Source organism: Dromiciops gliroides, chromosome 4 (genome assembly GCF_019393635.1).
Source record: "Dromiciops gliroides isolate mDroGli1 chromosome 4, mDroGli1.pri, whole genome shotgun sequence".
Taxonomy (NCBI): domain Eukaryota; kingdom Metazoa; phylum Chordata; class Mammalia; order Microbiotheria; family Microbiotheriidae; genus Dromiciops; species Dromiciops gliroides.
This window is the reverse complement of record NC_057864.1, coordinates 38,407,092-38,424,856: the sequence shown is the minus strand read 5'-3', so window position 1 is coordinate 38,424,856 and position 17,765 is coordinate 38,407,092. Positions and strand designations below refer to the sequence as shown.

Genomic DNA, 17,765 nt, shown 5'->3' with positions numbered 1-17,765 from the left:
ATCTGAAAAGAAGCTTCTCTGATGCTTTACCAGGCACATCCTTTCTATTAATTTAGCCCCATTATTTGTTATCAGGGTCTTTGAGGATATGTAATTCCCTTGGTGTGGGTCTAGAGATAATCATGTTTACAGTTATACTACTTTGGTTTGTTGTTTTTTTTTCAAATATTTAGAGGCAAAATCCCTGTTCAACCATACTCCCCTGGTATTTAGTTTCTTGCAACTCGATCCTATCAACTATTCTTCCTTCTCCAGCCTCTCTCCCAACATATATATATATATATGCTTGTTGAAGATACTGATAGGATTAAAAGGGAAAGCTTTCTGACTAGGTTGTTTCTATCTCCTTTCACATATCATGTGCTTCCCCAACTGAGTGGCATTCAGGATATTCCCACAGGTTGAATTTAGATCTTTGCCTGCTAAAATTGAAGTTGCTAGACCCAGTAGGATAGAGAATACCCCCTCTAGACAGTATCAAATTTTACCAAACATGGTGTATGAAGAAGTGTTGCTATCATTTTCAACATTGTATCTCCTCCCCCCCAAACCCAGCCTAATTCCTGTCCAGGACACTGCTGTTTACTTTGTCTATTTCTTTTATTTACATACTTTTTTGTATGTTATCTCCCCCATTGGACTGTGAACTTCTTGAGGACAGGTAATGTCTTCCTTCCTTCCTTCCTTCCTTCCTTCCTTCCTTCCTTCCTTCCTTCCTTCCTTCCTTCCTTCCTTCCTTCCTTCCTTCCTTCCTTCCTTCCTTCCTTCCTTCCTTCCTTCTCAAATCTTAGAACCCTTCCTGGCATATAGAAAGTGCTGACTAAATGTTTGTTGACTTGACCCAGTTTCCAAGCCTTCTATGCAGCCTCCATTTTCCTCACTTCCCATACCCAGTCAGTTGTCAAGTGGATTCTGGGATAAGTCATATCTAGTCCAACCACCTTCTGATTAAGGGGAAGGCAGGTTAAGTGACTTTGCCCAAGGTCACATGAGCAGTAAATATCAGAGACAGGCTTTGAATGCTCATCTTCTGCCTGCATAGCCAATGCTCTATCCAGTATATCAGGCCCAAACATGTCTTGCATCTGTCCCCTTTTCTCCACTCCCACTACAACCTCTCTAGTTCAGGTTCTTGTCCTCTCACCTGACTATCACAATAGCCTCACTGTTGAGTCTCACTGACTGAAGTGTCCCCCAATCTCCAGTTTATCCTCTATAATGTAGGTCTACGAATCTGCCACAGTGATAGTCTTAATTCATTTCCAGACTTCTTTCTGGTATTTAAGGTCTTTACTACGTGGCACCACCCTGCTTTTCCAAACGGCATACATGATATTCACCTTCTACACCCTATAGTCCAGTCAACCTGGCTTCCCTGCCCTGCTTTTGACATATGGTGTTCCTTTTTGTACAGATTAAACAAGCCTCAGATTTTTACTTGGTTTGGCATATCCGCTTTGCCATCTCATTGGTTTCACATTTATTGTCCTGCCTGTATCTAGGTAGTAAGACAGTGGCTATGGTCTACTAGTGTCAAGGTCATTGATTGACAGGCGGCAGGGTTCATCCTTAAGTGGGCATCATGCAGTGCCCTTGCCCACCTCCTCCAGCTCAGCACCATCTGGATCTTTTGCGAACCTCCACTTCCTCTAGCTGTTTGGCCTTAGGCAAAATCCTAAAATAGGCTCAGTTTCTTGGTTCTTCACTCTCCTTCTGTACTTTCTTTTCCACCTCCTAATGCTCTTCTCCCTGGGCTATATGGGCTCTCATGCTGTCCTGAACTGCATATTTAAAATTGGTTAAGTCACATTCTCTGGGGCTCAGCAACTTCTGTCTGATGGAAGCAGTAGCCTGCATTTGCCCCCACCTTTCTCATAGGGATTCTCTAGCTGAGTACTGAATAGAGTAGGTGGCTATTGTGGAAGATTTGATTGTGGTTCTCCAGCCATAAGTCTGCCTTTACTGCCCAGAGCTACAAAAATCCGTAAGTCCTTTCCTCCCTCCTTGTGAGCAAAATCTGCCTGAATCTACTAGTGAAACCCAATGATTACTTTCTCTCTGTCTCTCTGTCAGTCTTTCTGTCTCTGTCTCTCTGTCTCACACATACACACAAAATATGAACTATAAAGTTTGTAAAATACTGTACACACATGATCTCCTTTGAACATTTCTGTGTAGTAGCTATAAAAATGGGTTTGTTTGAACTTATTTTACAGAGGAGGAAAATGAGAGACAGAGAGTTCTCATGGATATATAGCTAATAAGAGCCAAAGGTGGAGATTTGAACTCAGGGCTTCCTGACTCGTCTGTTCACTACACAGCAACATCCGATTCTACTGACTGTAGCACTAATGAGATTATATGAACAAGCACTCCAGCATTTATGGAACTAGAAGTGTTGTCTTTCAAATGTTCACTTTGGGAGGCTATACGTTTACTCTGGTGATGCTGCCACTGCTTTAACTATTTTTAGCACTCTTCTTTTAGAATAGTCCCCAGAAAGATTTTTCAAGTTGCACCAGAAAAAAAGTGGTCTCATTATTTATAGTCACTGCTCCCCTTTTTTAATTCAAAAAGATATTATTCAGATTGATGATATTTACCCAACTTTACTCAAAAAACAAAGTTCTCTCTTCTCTTTTCTCTCTCTCTGTCTCTCTGTCTCTGTCTTTCTCTCTCTCTCTCTCTCTCTCTCTCACTCACACACACACACACACACACACACACACACACACACACACACACACACACACACACCTCCCAGCCCCTGCAATGAAGATTGCCACCATTCAGGATATTCAGAGTTATGGCAGGCTCCAAAGGCCTTCTCTGGAGTAGCTGGGAATAAAGCTTATAGTTTCCTTGACTTAGCCTCTCAATTGGTACTGATTCCATTCTCTTCACCTTCCAGTCACTTCTGGGAATTGCTTTTAGTTTACTCATTCTCATCATCTTCATGATGTTCGTCCAGTCACAACTTAGTGGCTCCCCCCAACCCCATAGGATATAGGTCCACATTTCTTAGCTTTAGTAATTCTGTCTATGATCTGTATGTATATGATCTGGCCTGAACCTACCCCTCCCATCCTTATCGCCCACAAGTGTACTATGTTAATCTTCTGCTCCTGGTTAAATATGGCCTGCTTTACTGCCCCCCCCAACACCATCTGTTTTCTTGCCTCTACTTTTGCTCAAAATGTTTTTTCACTCCCCCACTCTTCTAGAACCACTCTTGTTCACTCTAGAATAAGTAATGTTTCCTTCTATTCAACTTGTCAAAAATCCATAATGACAAAAAATGCCATTCCACCTAGAAAGGACCTCTTCTCTAATCTTTCACCCACACATCTTGACCTTTAATTTGTGGGTTTTGTCACGTATTTGTGTATTCGTGCATATGCATGCAGGTAGTCTTGGGTTAAATCTATGAATAGGAAGTGCTGCAAAAGCAAATCTATAATCTGATTGTTTGGAACTTGAAGGGTATTCCCCACCCCTTCCCATAAAAATAATATTATAAATGGTGGTTAAATCAGGCTAATCCCACAAAAGCTCATTCAATCTATAATATGTTGTTTGTATTTTGATTGAGGATGAGAATAGCTAAATTTGGAAAGGTTCAGTGCCAGAAAGTTGACTGCAGTATGATTTTTTAGTCACATAGGATAATAGATTTTGAGATAGATGTGGTTTTATACAACATCTACAACAGTAGTATCAAACTCAAGTAGAAATGGGGACCACTAATTTGTATCGAAGCATCTTTGTGGGCCCCATATTGACTTGGTGGTAAGATGTAACATATTTTTATTTGTTCAAATATTTCTCCATTATATTTTCATTTGGTTCTTGCCTCATTGGGAAGTGTTGTGGGCCATATGTAACCATGTTCAAAACCTCTGATCTAGACCAATCACTTCCTTCATTTGGGAATAAAGAACTTAAGGCCCTGGAAAGTAAAATGACTCACCCCAGGTCAAATAGCTAGTTCATGGCAAAATTGAGACCTGATCCCAGATCCTTTTGCTCCAGACTCATGTGTCTATGGAGGCCTGTGGAGACTGGCATCAGCACTGGTGGAGAGGGTATGCACACAGATAAAATCAGTCTTGGAATATTGAAGAAGTAGTTATACTATACTAACACTACTCGTTTGGATTCCGAATCTTGAGAACCAAGGAACATGGATGGGGTAGAATCAGGAGGAGGAAGAGAATTTCTTCCTTTTTTTCTGGGATGGCATGACAGCAGCATGGCATAATGCTTAGGACACTGGGCTTCAGATTGGAAGACGTGAATTTAAATGCTACCTTATTACACACCAACTATTTTATTTGTGTGACTCCGGGCAAGTCACTTAGCCTATCTGTGCCTTAGTTTCCTCTTCTGTAAAATGAGAGCTCGAAGACCTTAAAACAAAATTGGGCTTGGCCTCTAAGGTCCTGAGCTCTAAATCTATGATCTTATTAATAATCTTCTACAGGGTTAGCCTTAAGCAAACTCTTCTTTCTCTTTGCCACTCATCAGCTTGGCTTTATGCCCACATTTCCCATCTAGTGCCCTTTTCCATAGGCTTCCAGAGCTTTCAAGCTGCCCTAAGCTATGTCTAAGAGTGTGTATGTATGCATGCTCACTTTAACTAGGTAAGTACCATTATTTGCATCAACATTTCTTTGTATGACTCAGTAGTATTTGTATTTTTCAATCTTTTTTTTTTTAATTTTTTTTTTTTTAGTGAGGCAATTGGGGTTAAGTGACTTGCCCAGGGTCACACAGCTAGTAAGTGTTAAGTGTCTGAGGCCGAATTTGAACTCAGGTACTCCTGACTCCAGGGCCGGTGCTCTATCCACTGCGCCACCTAGCTGCCCCTGTGCCACCTAGCTGCCCCTATCTTTTTCAATCTTAATAGTACTTTTCCAGTTACATATAAAGGTAGTTTTCAACATTCATTTTTATAAGATTTTGAGTTCCAAACTTTTCTCCCTCCTCCATAAGACAGCAACTAATCTGATATATGTACAATCATGTTCAACAGATTTCCACATTAGTCTTTTTGTGAAAGAAGAATCAGAACAAAAGGGGAAAAGCTCAAGAAAGAAATCAACAACAACCACCACAACAAAAGTGAAAATAGTATGGTTCCATCTGCATTCAGATTCCACAGTTCTTTTTTATGGATGTGCAGAGCATTTTCCATCATGAATCCTTTGGAATTGTCTTAGATCATTGCACTGATGACAAGAGCCAAGTCTATCATAGCTGATCATCACACAATGGTGATGTTACTGTGTACAGTGTTCTTCTGGTTCTGCTCACTTCACTCAGCATCAGTCCACTTAAGTCTTTCCAGGTTTTTCTGAAGTCTGTCTGCTCACTCTTACAGCACAATAGTATTCCCTTACATTCATATACCACAACTTGTTCAGCTATTCCCCAATTGATGGGCATTCCCTCAATTTCCAATACTTTGCCACAACAAAAAGAACAGCTATAAATATTTTTGGACATGTGGGTCCTTTTCTCTTGTTTTAAGATCTCTTTGGGATACAGATCTAGTAGTGATTTTGCTGGTTCAAAGATTATGCACAGTTTTATAGCCCTTTGGACATAGTTCCAATATTTGTCTTTCTCATGGGGCTATTAAGAAAATAAGTTATCCCTTCCACTTGGAGGGGGTTAGGGACATGGCACCCCCTTGATCTGGAAAATCCATGTAAAATCTTTCGGTCCTCCCTTCATACCAGAGAAGTCTGATTTTTTTTCTTTTTCTTTTATGGGGTGTATACACTACTCTATTGTAGAATTTTGATATATTCATTGCATTAAAATATAAACTATCTTTATATTATATAATACCATACATATTTTTATGAATTTCTGAGTTTCTAAATGTTTTCTGTGTCTGCTGGCTATGGCGTGTCATCTGCAGCTTCCACAAAAGTCCCCTATAATTCCATTTAATTTCTTATGGTGACCCATGATATATCAAAACCATGATGGGGAAAGTTGAAATGTGGAAAGGATAATTGTCATGTGCATTAATTTAAAAAAAATAGTTCAGTAGAATCACTAAGTGTTACACTTGTGTGCTCAGGCAATGAAAATGCTTGTAAAGAAGGGAACTAGGTAAGTTATCAGCAAAGGAAGGTGGTAGAGCACCAGACAGACTGGACCTGGGCCTCAATCTTCTCATCTTTAAATGACAGGGGTTGGACTAACAAATCCCTCAGGTGCTTGCAGCTCAAAATCCTTTAATCCTCTGATTGGCAGTAGGCAGCCATCAGGGTCAAAAAGTGATTAGCTATTCAGCGCTGGAAGGGACCAGAGGCACTATCTCAGCTCATTTTACAGATAGGGAAATTGAGACTCAAATGTACCTTCTGGGGGCAGCTAGGTGGCACAGTGGATAAAGCACCAGCCCTGGATTCAGGAGGACCTGAGTTCAAATCTGGACTCAGACACTTGACACTTACTAGCTGTGTGACCCTGGGCAAGTCACTTAACCCTCATTGCCCTGCCCCCCCCCAAAATGTGCCTTCTGTCTAGTGATGCCCCCAGTGATTGTTTACCCACTTTTAAAAATAAAGGTCCTCCAGAAGTGCCTAAATAAATCATTTAGAATGCCTTGTATCTGTATGATATTTTACCAATACATATTCATATCCATTTCTGAATTTACTCCCATAAGCACTGTTCCAGGTAGGTGGGACAGGCATTATTATGTACATTATACAGATGAGCTGAGCCCCAGAGCATGTGATTTAACTGCACATTTTCATGCAGCTTAGGACAAGTAGCATGTTAGCACTGGGACCCTAAGAAGAAAGGTACTAGTGGATGGGATATTTGAAGAATGGAAAATTGAGGGAAGTTTTAGCAAGCAGAAGACATTTCATTTTGAAAAATCTTGCAAAAGATTATGTAAATATAATTATGTAAATGGTGACCCTCCAAACCAATATTTTCTTTCCCCCTACTGTGCCCCATTTCTCTAGACCCAGACACTAGGATTACATTAGCATAGCTCAGCTACTTAAAAATGAAATACTACAAGGGTCTGTGCTGTTGGCAGCCTCTTCAAGCCCTTAAAAGTTTTTATGTGTTCCCCCAAAAAATGGTGGTTAACTTTTCCAATGATGATCTTCTCCAAATTTAACTAAGATGGTCCTTAGACCAGTCAGGGAAGCATCATGGAGAGTAGGTAGCATTTGATTGGGTGTTTGAAGGAAAGGAAGGATGTCAGTAGATAAAAGCTAGCATTTCTAATGCATGTTAAAGTTTCACAATTGTCACCTGATTGATCCTCACAACAACCTTAGGAAGTAAGTTTATTATTTTCCCCATTTTATAAATAGGGAAACTGAGACTGACAAGAGTTTTAAGTGACTTACCCAGAGTCACACAGCCAGCAAGTATCCAGGGGCTGGCATTTGAACTTGGGTCTCCCTTCAAATCCAGTTCTTTAGCCACTGCACCAACTAATTGGCACACAGATAAAGATGGAGGAAGGGAAGAAGTTCATTTTAGGCATTTAGGAAGACATGAGGAAAAAAGGGAAGCAGGAGAGAAAGATGAGGAAGCAGGATGTGTAGTAGTAATCCAGTAATGTGAAATAGAATGAAAAAACAGTAGGAAATAGAATATCAACTGAGAAGTCTAGAAAGGTTGGTTCTACCCAAATTATGGAGGGAAGGAGCCTCAAATGCTAGGTTCTTTATTTCTTAGCTATCTATTGTCATTCCTCATCAGTCATTCATTCATTCAGTCAGTCAGAAGGATGCTTGGGGAGCAATGTGTAGCATGGGACTGAACAGGGATAGACTTGGGGCAGGAGAGGAAGGATCATATCTATAGCTGCAATAGATAGGAAAATGATAGGGCTAGAATTCCAAGTGGACCCGAGACACTAAATAATACAGGCCCCTCATTTTACAGATGAGGAAACATTGAGGTGAAGTGACTTGCCCCTGGTCACAGCTCATAAGTTTCAGAAGCAAGGCAAGAGCCAGTGTTTTTAATTGTAATAATCACCTGTATCATGTCAAACAGCTAAATTGGCCTCATTTTGTCAATCTGAGAACTAAATAGAAAATGCACTGTGAAGATATAGAGGACATTCCATTAAAAGATGCATGCTTCTCTGGCCTGAATAACTGAGATTTTAATCCACTCCTCTCATTGAAAGGTGGAGAAACTACAGCCTGAGGGGTGAAGTGATCTGTTTCAGATCACATAATAGCAGAGGCAGGACCAGAAAGTCTTTCTGGTTTCCATTCCAGTGTTCTTTCCAACACATACTACACTGCCTTCTAATAATCTAATCTCAACTGGGCCTTCACTGCTCAATGGCATTCTTTATTTAGTTTTCCCTATTTAGTTCTCTATTATACCTATCATAGTAGCTCACCTAAGCTATCACAAACATTCTGGTCTTTTCTTACACCTCCTATGCTACCTCTTACCCTCCTGCCTCTTAGGACAGGGGTTTGTTACCTGGAATCTGTCCATTTGTTTTTAAGAATATTTTGATAACTATTTTAGGTTATAATTGGTTTTCTTTTAAGCATAGGTATTTTATATTGTTCATTTAAAAACTTCATTCTGAGGACTCCATAGGTTTCACCAGGCTATTAAAGGGTTCTATGACATAAGAAAAGCTAAGAAATACTGTGTTAGAAGACCTTGCCTCTTAGTTTCCTGAATAAGAACACATATCTCTAATTTATAAAATCCCCCTTCTTCCCTGCTCCCAAATCATGCACATACACCAACACTTTTTCCCTTTTAATGAGTGCCAAAGTATGAAATGCTTTAAGTTAGTAGCTGACATGGACAGTGACCCTGGGGGTCATTTCATACTAACTCTTGGCAGACATGGCAGTTTTTTTAAAAGGATCAAGTTTTTGTAGAGCCACATTTTCCAAAATGTGTTCTATGGAGCCCTGGTGTTCTATGTGCTATAAATGAAGGGTCTATGGTAGAATTTCAACATTGGCAACATTCTCTTTTCTATATCTTGATATTAAGTCTGAAATGGTGTGTAGTCATTTGAAATTGGATTATTTTTCTTAATTTTGGACTAAAATTTTCCTGACCCTCCTTTTATTAGGGGATATTTCATTCTCTCAGCCTTCTCAGACCAGCATTTATGAGTTCTATAAAAATATTTCTAGTCCCGAAGTGTTCCTTGGCCAAAGTAGTTTGGGAAAGGCTGGTAGAGAACTATTGACCTCTTTTCTTGTGAGTCCATTTTATTCTGCTCAGAATATATGACTTCATCAACAAAGTGTATGTAGCTCAAACATTCTTTTTCCTATTTTCTGAGTCAGACATCATAACAGTCAATAAAGTCAACCATCTTTTGGTTCCCAAATATTATCAGTGTTTTCAGAAAAAAAAATGACTAGAGAAAGAACTGAGTGTGGGCAGAGTAAGAAAAAATGGAAAAGAAATGGCATAAATTAGCCAGATCTTGAAAGAAGATGGGAGAGTTCTCCTTTTCTATTCTTCCATAGGGTCAGCCCCACAATCTCTTTAAGAGAATGGAGAGTGATGGCTTTGCAGGCAGGATGCTTACTCTTCAGCTGTAGATGCATCTGAGGACTTTGAAGGGACTAGAGGTAGGAATCAAGTTCCTGAATTTCAGTGACTTTCATCGGAGAATGAAACAAGGAGTTTTTCCCCCCACCAGACAATTTCCGCTTGGGCAGAATATGCACATTTTTTATCCAAAAATAATACTTGGAAGATAAATTTGTTAACTTCAAGAAAGCATTCATTGTATCTACTTATCTTCCCAAGCACACTTCCTTTACAGATGTCTTTAGTGTTTAGTCCTGCAAAAGTAAAGAATTGCTAAGCAGTAGTCATCTCTTTTTAGTTCAGTGAGGCACATGTTTTCCAAAAGTGGATATAGTTTAATCTCATGATTGGCATTGTGAAAACTCCAAATGGAATCAGGCCTTTCATGAGAAAGCATGCCCATGCTTCATAAACTCGTCCTTGCCTCTTGATTCAAATTGGGACCAATGTAGATTTGATTTGATGTAACTTTGAAAAATTGAGCTGTGTTATTGCCATTTTTAAAGGAATGCAAAGAAGATTCAGATTTCCATGTTAATGTTTTATGTGTGTTGATGTACTTTCATAATTTTTCCTGCTTTGACAACTGCCTGTTATATCACTATGGTGGCCACAGAAAGAAGCAGCAATAAAGCGAATTCAGCACCTGGGGTACAAAATAAAACCCAGCTCCTACTAGACACCTTAAATCCAACTTTCTTTTAAACTTCTCTGTTTCTGTTCATGGAACTACCATCATTCAAGTTCCTCAAGTTAACCTTAGTTAATAACCTAATGTCATCCTGAAACCTTCCTTATCCTTTTCAGTTGCCAAGAAATTGCCAGTTATTTTTCTTAGGGAGTTCATTGATGGATTGTTCAATTTCTTTTTCTAAAATGGGTCTATTTAAGGATTTTATTTCCTCTTCAGTTAACCTGGGCAATTTGTATTTTTATAAATATTTATCCATTTCATTTAGATTGTCAAATTTATTAGCATACATTTGGGCAAAATAGCTCCTAATTATTGCTTTAGTTTCTACTTCACTGGTGGTGAATTTACCCCTTTCATTTTTTTTTGCAGGGCAATGAGGTTAAGTGACTTGCTCAGGGTCACCCAGCTGGTAAGTGTTGAGTGTCTGAGGCTGGATTTGAACTCAGGTCCTCCTGAATCCAGGGCCTGTGCTTTACCCACTGTGTCACCTAGTTGCCCTTTTCATTTTAGATACTGGTAATTTGGCTTTCTTCTTTCTTTTTTTAAAAATCAAATTAACCAAAGGTGTATCTATTTTATTGTTTTTTTTTTCATTTAACCAGCTCTTAGTTTTATTGATTAATTCTATAGTTTTCTTGCTTTCATTTTATTAATTTCTCCTTTGATTTTTCAGGATTTCTAATTTAGTATTTAATTGGGGATTTTTAATTTGTTCTTTTTCTAGCCTTTTTAGTTGCATGTCCAATTCATTGATCTCCTCTTTCTCTTTTTTATTCATGTAAATATTTAGAGATATAAAATTTCCCCTAAGCACTGCTTTGGCTGCATTCCATAGGTTTTGATATGTTGTCTCATTATTGTCATTCTGCTGGATGAAGTTATTGATTGTTTCTATGATTTGTTATTTGACCCACTCATTCTTTAGGATGAGATTATTTTGTTTCCAATTAATTTTCATTCTACTTTTCCCTGGCTCTTTCTTACATGTAATTTTTATTGCATCATGATCTGAGAAGGATGCATTTACTATTTCTGCCTTTCTACATTTGACTATGAGGTTTTGTGTCCTAATACATGGTCAATTTTTGAGTATGTGCCATGGACCACTGAGAAAAAGGTATATTCCTTTCTCTCCCCATTCAATTTTCTCCATACATCTATCATATCTAACTTTTCTAACATTCTATTCACCTCTTTAACTTATTTCTTAATTATTTTTGTGGTTAGATTTATCTAATTCTGAGAGGGGAAGATTCAGATCCCCTACTACTATAGTTTTGCTCTCTATTTCCTCTTGTAACTCATTTAACGTCTTCGCTAAGAAATTGGATGCTATACCATTTGAGGCATACATGTTTAGTATTGATACTACTTCATTATTTATCGTACCTTTTAGCAATATGTAGTTTCCTTCTTTATCTCTTTTAATTAGATCTATTTTTGCTTTTGCTTTGTCTGAGATAAGGATTGCTACCCCTGTTTTTTTACTTCAGCTGAAGCATAATATATTCTGCTCCAACCTTTTACCTTTACTCTGTGTGTATCTCTCTGCTTCAAATGTGTTTCTTGTAAACAACATATTGTAGGATTCTGATTTTTAATCCACTCTGCTACTTGCTTCTGTTTTATGGGAAAATTCATCCCATTCACATTCACAGTTAAGGTTATTAACTGTTATTTCCATCCTCTTTTCCCCTTTGTTTGTACTTTTTCCCTTCTTTCACCCTATTCCTCCTGACCAGTGTTTTCCTTCTGACCACTGCCTCCCTCAATCTGCCCTCCCTTTTATCAGCTGCCCTTACTTTTCTTGCCCCTTTCTTCCCCTGCTTCTGCCCTCCCTTCTATCAATACCACACTTTTCCTCTTCCCCTTTTGCTTCCTTAAAGAGTAAGCTTAGTTTCTTTATGCAAATGGGAGTGTATGTTATTCCCTCCCTGAACCAAATCTGATGAGAGTAAGGTTGAAACAATGCTCACCCCTCCCTTCTTTCCCTCTATTGTAATGGGTTCTTTTTGTGCCTCTTCATATGATGTAATTAATCCCATTCCACCTCCCCCTTCCTCTCCTCTCCCTAGTCTCCTTTTATTATGCCCTTTAAGTTTCTTTATATCATCACATAAAAGTCAATTTAATGTCAATAAATGGAGGGCAGCTGGGTGGCCCAGTGGATAAAGCACCTGCCCTGGATTCAGGAGAACCTGAGTTCAAATCCACCCTCAGACACTTAACACTTCCTAGCTGTGTGACTCTGGGCAAGTCACTTAACCTTCATTGCCCCACCAAAAAAATTCAATTTAATTTAAAATTTTAAAATTTTTTTAAAAAAGTAAATTTAATAACAATGCCTTAATAGAGATACAGATCCCAAGAGTTAAAAGTATTATCCTCTCTCATAGGGATGTAAACAGTTTAATCTCATTGAACAACCTTCTCCCCCAGCCCCCCCCCCTTACCTCTTTATACTTCTCTTGAGTCTTGTATTTGGAGATCAAATTTTCTGTTCAGTTATGGCCTTTTTTTTTTTTCAGGAAACCTTGGAAGTCCCCTATTTCATTGAATGTCCATCTTTTCCCCTGAAAGAGAATGATCAGTTTTGCTGTATAGTTGATTATTGGTTGTAATCCAAGCTCTTTTGCCTTCTGGAATATCATATTACAGGCCCTACAATCTTTTAATGTTGAGGCTGCCAGGTCCTGTGCAATCCTGACTGTGGCTCCATGATATTTAAATTGTTTCTTTCTGGCTGCTTGGAGTATATTTTCTCTTTCACCTGATAGTTCTAGAGTTTGACTACAATATTCCTTGAAGTTTTACTTTTGGGGTCTCTTTCAGGAGGTGATCAATGGATTCTTTCAATGATGATTTTATTCTCTGATTCTACAATATCAGAGCAGTTCTCCTTGATAATTTCCTGGAATATGGTATCTAGACTCTTCTTGATCATGGCTTTCAGGTAGTCTAGTAATTCTTATATTATCTCTCTTGGATCTTTTTTTCCAATGACATATTTTACATTTTCTTCTATTTTTTTTTTAGTCTTTTGATTCTGCTTGACAGATTCTTGGTGTCTCGTGGACTCATTAGCTTCCATCTGCCAAATTTTAATTTTTAAGGCATTATTTTCCTGAGTAAGCTTTTGTACCTCTTTTTCCATTTGGCCAATTTTTTCTCCCATTTAGCCAACTGTATTTTTTTTGGGGGGTGGGACAATGTCCAAGGTCACACCAATTGTATTTTTTAAGGAATTGTTTTCCTCAGTCAATTTTTGTGCTTCTTTTTCCAGCGTAGCTCTCATTTCTTTTTCCATTTTTTTCTTCTACCTCTGTCACTTGTGGCTCTTTGTTTTGTTCATCTATTTTTTTGTGAGGCAATTGGGGTTAAGTGACTTTCCCAGGGTCGCACAGCTAGTGTCAAGTTGTCAACTGTCTGAGGCTGGATTTGAACTCAGGTCCTCCTGAATCCAGCCCAATGCTTTATCCACTGCTCCACCTAGCTGCCCCTCTCACGTGGTTTTTAAAAAACCCTTTTGAGCTTTTCAAAGAAGGCTTTTTGGTCTTGAGACAAGATCGTCTTCCCACTTGAGTCTTTACTTGTAGCCATTTTGACAAATTCATCTGAGTTTGAGTTTTGGTCTTCCCTTTCACCATAGAAGCTGTCAATGGTAAGGGTCCTTTTTTTGTTTCTTACTCATATTGTATCCTATTTTTAAACTTATAAAGTTGAGATCTGCTCCTGGGGCACAGGGCTCACTGTTGCAAGCTTCTTACCACTCTCAGCTGTGTTGGGCTACAGCTGTGTTGAGCTGCCCACTGTGTCCAGCTGTGCTGAGCCACCCTCACCCAGGTGAGAAACGTAGCCCAAAGTCTTCTAAATTATCTCAAGTAGGAGTATTGTGTCTCTGTCTTTTTGTAGGTTCTGTAGTTCCAGAATCTGTTTAGAGGCTTGATTTAATGTTGTTTTTGAGAGAAACATAGGAAAGCTCAGGCAACTTCCTGACTTTTTTCTGCCATCTTGGTTCCACTGGCAGTTATTCTTGAAAAGATCTCCCATACCTGTTTCCTTCTTTCTTTTCAATTGCTTTAGATACTTATCACCTCTTTCCTGGACTATTCCAAGGGCTTCCTAAATAATCTTTCCTTTGTTTTCTTTTTTCTTTACAATTTATTTTCCATAGTTTTCCAAATTATTTTTAGTTTTATTCTTATTCTGAAATTAACAACAAAATAAAACAAGCATTTCCATAATGTGAGAAAATAATTATTAATAATGAATTTATAGGGGAGACCCAGAGATCTGTTTCAATCCTTTCTCTCCCCCACTCCAGAACGTTCAGCTCTTGCCTAAGAAAAAGCTCAAGGGAACAAAAGAAATGGAGACATACTCTTTTGTCTAGCTCAGTGAAGAACCACACCTAGATACTGGACTTTGCCCTTCAGTGGGTGTCTTTTGCATACTCTCTCTGATGTCATCTGTAGAGTTCATTTTAATTTAGACCACCCTCAAGTCGTGTCAATCAATGAAACTGAATGATGCTATAACCATTTAGCTTTTGTCAATGTATAATGACCCTTCTTTATCTAAAGAGGTTAAAACCCTTGACTGGGACAGGACCTCACTTTCTCTTGCTTTCCTCTTATGGATCTGATTGTTCTCTCTCAATGCACGCTCTTCCTCTTAGGATAATGTAGGTCTCAAGGCCTGAGACCATGAGAAGTTAGGGAGACATGCAGTCAATACTCTACTGATATATAATATTAATAATAAATATTTACTGCCAAAACTGGTGCAACAAGCAGTTAATATATAAATAGAAAAAACATAGCAATAGCAATTAATTTATAAAATACAGTTTTAGCAATATTTAAAAAACATAATATATTAAAACAGAAAAGAGGATTGGTTGTGCATGAAATTGCAAATCTCTATTATGTGCAAAGTTGTATAATAAATTCAACCCATAATTATCAACATTGTGCTGCCTCTCTGGTTTCTCTGGCCTTATGTTCCCTCTTGTGCATTTAAAAAAAATGCTTCAATGACCCTATTTTCTTTCTTTTCTTTCCTTTTTAAGGACCTTACAGCTATCTCCCTTTTTCCTCCCACTCCCCACACTGGCAAAAGAAAAAGAAAAAAGAAAGTCCTCATAAGCAAGCACAGTCAGACAAAACAAATCCCCACATTGGCCATATCCAAAAAATGGATTACTTATTCTGCACCTTGAGCCCATCAATTTGTTGTCAGGAGATGGGTAGCATGTTTCCTCTAGGGACTATGGAATTGTAGTCTGTCATTTCCCACCTGGTTCCTCTCCTGAAATTCATAATCCCCAGAAATTCATCATCTTGAAACTAAAACCTCCCCAGCTTCCCCTGCCCCTGGGACCCTTCCCTCCTTCCCTCCCTCTGATTGGAGAGGGTGGAGGATGGACATTGGAGAGCTCCTCCCAGATCCTCCATTTAAGGAGGGTACCCAGGGCAACCTCATCATTTCCCAACACAGCTGCAGGATCTCATCCTCCATTCTCCCTGCCCCACTCAGCTTCTTTTTATATGTTGTCTTCTCCTGTTAGACTGTGAACTTCTTGGAGGCAGGGATTATCTTGTGTTTCTTTCTATCTAATTGCCAGCAGGGAATAGGCAATTAGTAAATGTTTATTAACCATTTACTAACATAGTATCAGAGTTCTTAGGGCTTTCAAAGTTGTGTTCCCTTACAGGATTGCTATTGTACACATTCTGTTCTTGATTCTATTCCTTTCACTATGCAGCAGTTAATACATGTATTCTCAGGTTATCTCTTCATAATTTCTTATGGAACAATAATATAATTATGTATTTTTATTCTATAATTTACTCATTCATCCCCAGTTGCTGGGCACCCCCTTTGTTTCCAGATCTATTTTTTGTTGTTTTTGGTTTTTGGTGAGGCAATTGGGTTTAAGTGACTTGCCCAGGGTCACACAGCTGGTGTCAAGTGTCTGAGGTTGGATTTGAACTCAGGTCCTCCTGAATCCAAGGCTGGTGCTTTATCCACTGTGCCACCTAACTGCCCATTCAGATCTTTTCTATAACAAAAAGTAGTACTATAATGATTTTTGTACATATAGATCCCCTTCCTCTTTTTTTTTATCCTCTATTGGGTTGTAAGATCAGAAATATTGTCACTAATTGACAGTTTAGCAAATTTGGGAGGATAGTTTCAATACAGTCTTCCAAATGAATCATTCTAGGACATAGGCCTGACCAAGTCACTTTTTTCTTTACCTTCAGCATCCCCTTGCTTAATCTAAGCTAAATTACAAGTTGCCCACCTGCCATTTAAAATTTCCCACAATCTGACTCTCACCTATCCTTCAAATATATTTTATAAGACCTTTTTTTTAAGAAAAATAAAGCTTACTTGATGTTTATTGTTTCATCATAAACATTTACAGATTACCCCCTCCCTGACTCAGAAATCTCTTGTAACAAAGTAAAACAGATAAGCAAAACTAATAATACGGTGACTTCATCTGAAGAGCATGTAAAATTCCACACCTGTAGCACCCCCACCTATTTTATTTTTAAAATGTTAAGTAACAGAAATCTATTTTCTTTCCTACCCTCCACCCCATTGAAAAACAGAAGAAAGACAAATTCCTTGCAGCAAATATACATCATCAAGAAAAACAAATTCCTTCATTGGTTATATATAAATATATATATATATGACACATTCTGCATCCTAAATCTGTCACTTCTGTTATACTCTGTCCCAGCTGTTCATTGATTTCAATATTTTATCTCCTACCTCCATGTGTTTCCCCAGATACCCAAAATGCACTCCTCCTTTACCTCTGCCCCTTAAGATCTGTAACCTTTTCCAGGCTTCTCTCAGCTGCCACTTCCTTTTCAAGTTTTTACTGGTTCATCTTTCTCCCACTACCACCCTCTCTCTGCACCTCAGTTAATGTTTTCCCCCTCCTTAAATTACCTTTATACTTACTTGGGTGTATAATTATATTCGTGCATGTATATATAGAAAATCCATGTGTGTAAATACACATACATACATGTGTGTATGTAGATATCTACGGATATGTGTCTATATATACATATTCAGATATGAATGTATATCTATATACATACTATGTATATTTATAATTAGAAATACACATCATATGCCCCTAGTAGAATTTTGGATCTCTGAGGGCAGAGACTACTTTGTTTCTGTCTGAATCTCTAGTGCCAAACATAGTTCCTTGTACTTAAATATTTGGATTGAATTGACTTTTCATCCAAACTTCCCTCTTAGTGCTCCTAAAAATTGCCTCTACTAGGTTGGATCCTTTTACTGCTGGATTAGATGTGGCTTTTGGCTCACTTTTCCCCTTGTGCCTTTTCTGGGGTATTTCTAGCCTACCGTTCCATCTTTGCGCCTTGTTACTATGGCGATGGGCATTGTAGAAATAGAGAACAAAGCAGATGGAATGTATGTTCCCAACATGTTT

At 38.5% G+C, this 17,765-nt stretch overlaps 1 protein-coding gene across 4 annotated transcripts in view; it reads left to right on the top strand.

The window, feature by feature from the left end:
* LRRC8B (leucine rich repeat containing 8 VRAC subunit B) overlaps nt 1-17,765 on the top strand; it is a 101,422-nt gene that overhangs the window by 2,238 nt on the left and 81,419 nt on the right. Inside the window, exon 2 of one of the 4 annotated variants that reach the window (XM_044002510.1) lies at nt 10,646-10,685. The exons of the other annotated variants lie outside the window; for them this stretch is intronic. The gene's annotated coding sequence lies outside the window, so the exon portion shown is untranslated. The remainder of the gene's footprint in view (nt 1-10,645; nt 10,686-17,765) is intronic. 4 annotated transcript variants of the gene reach the window in all.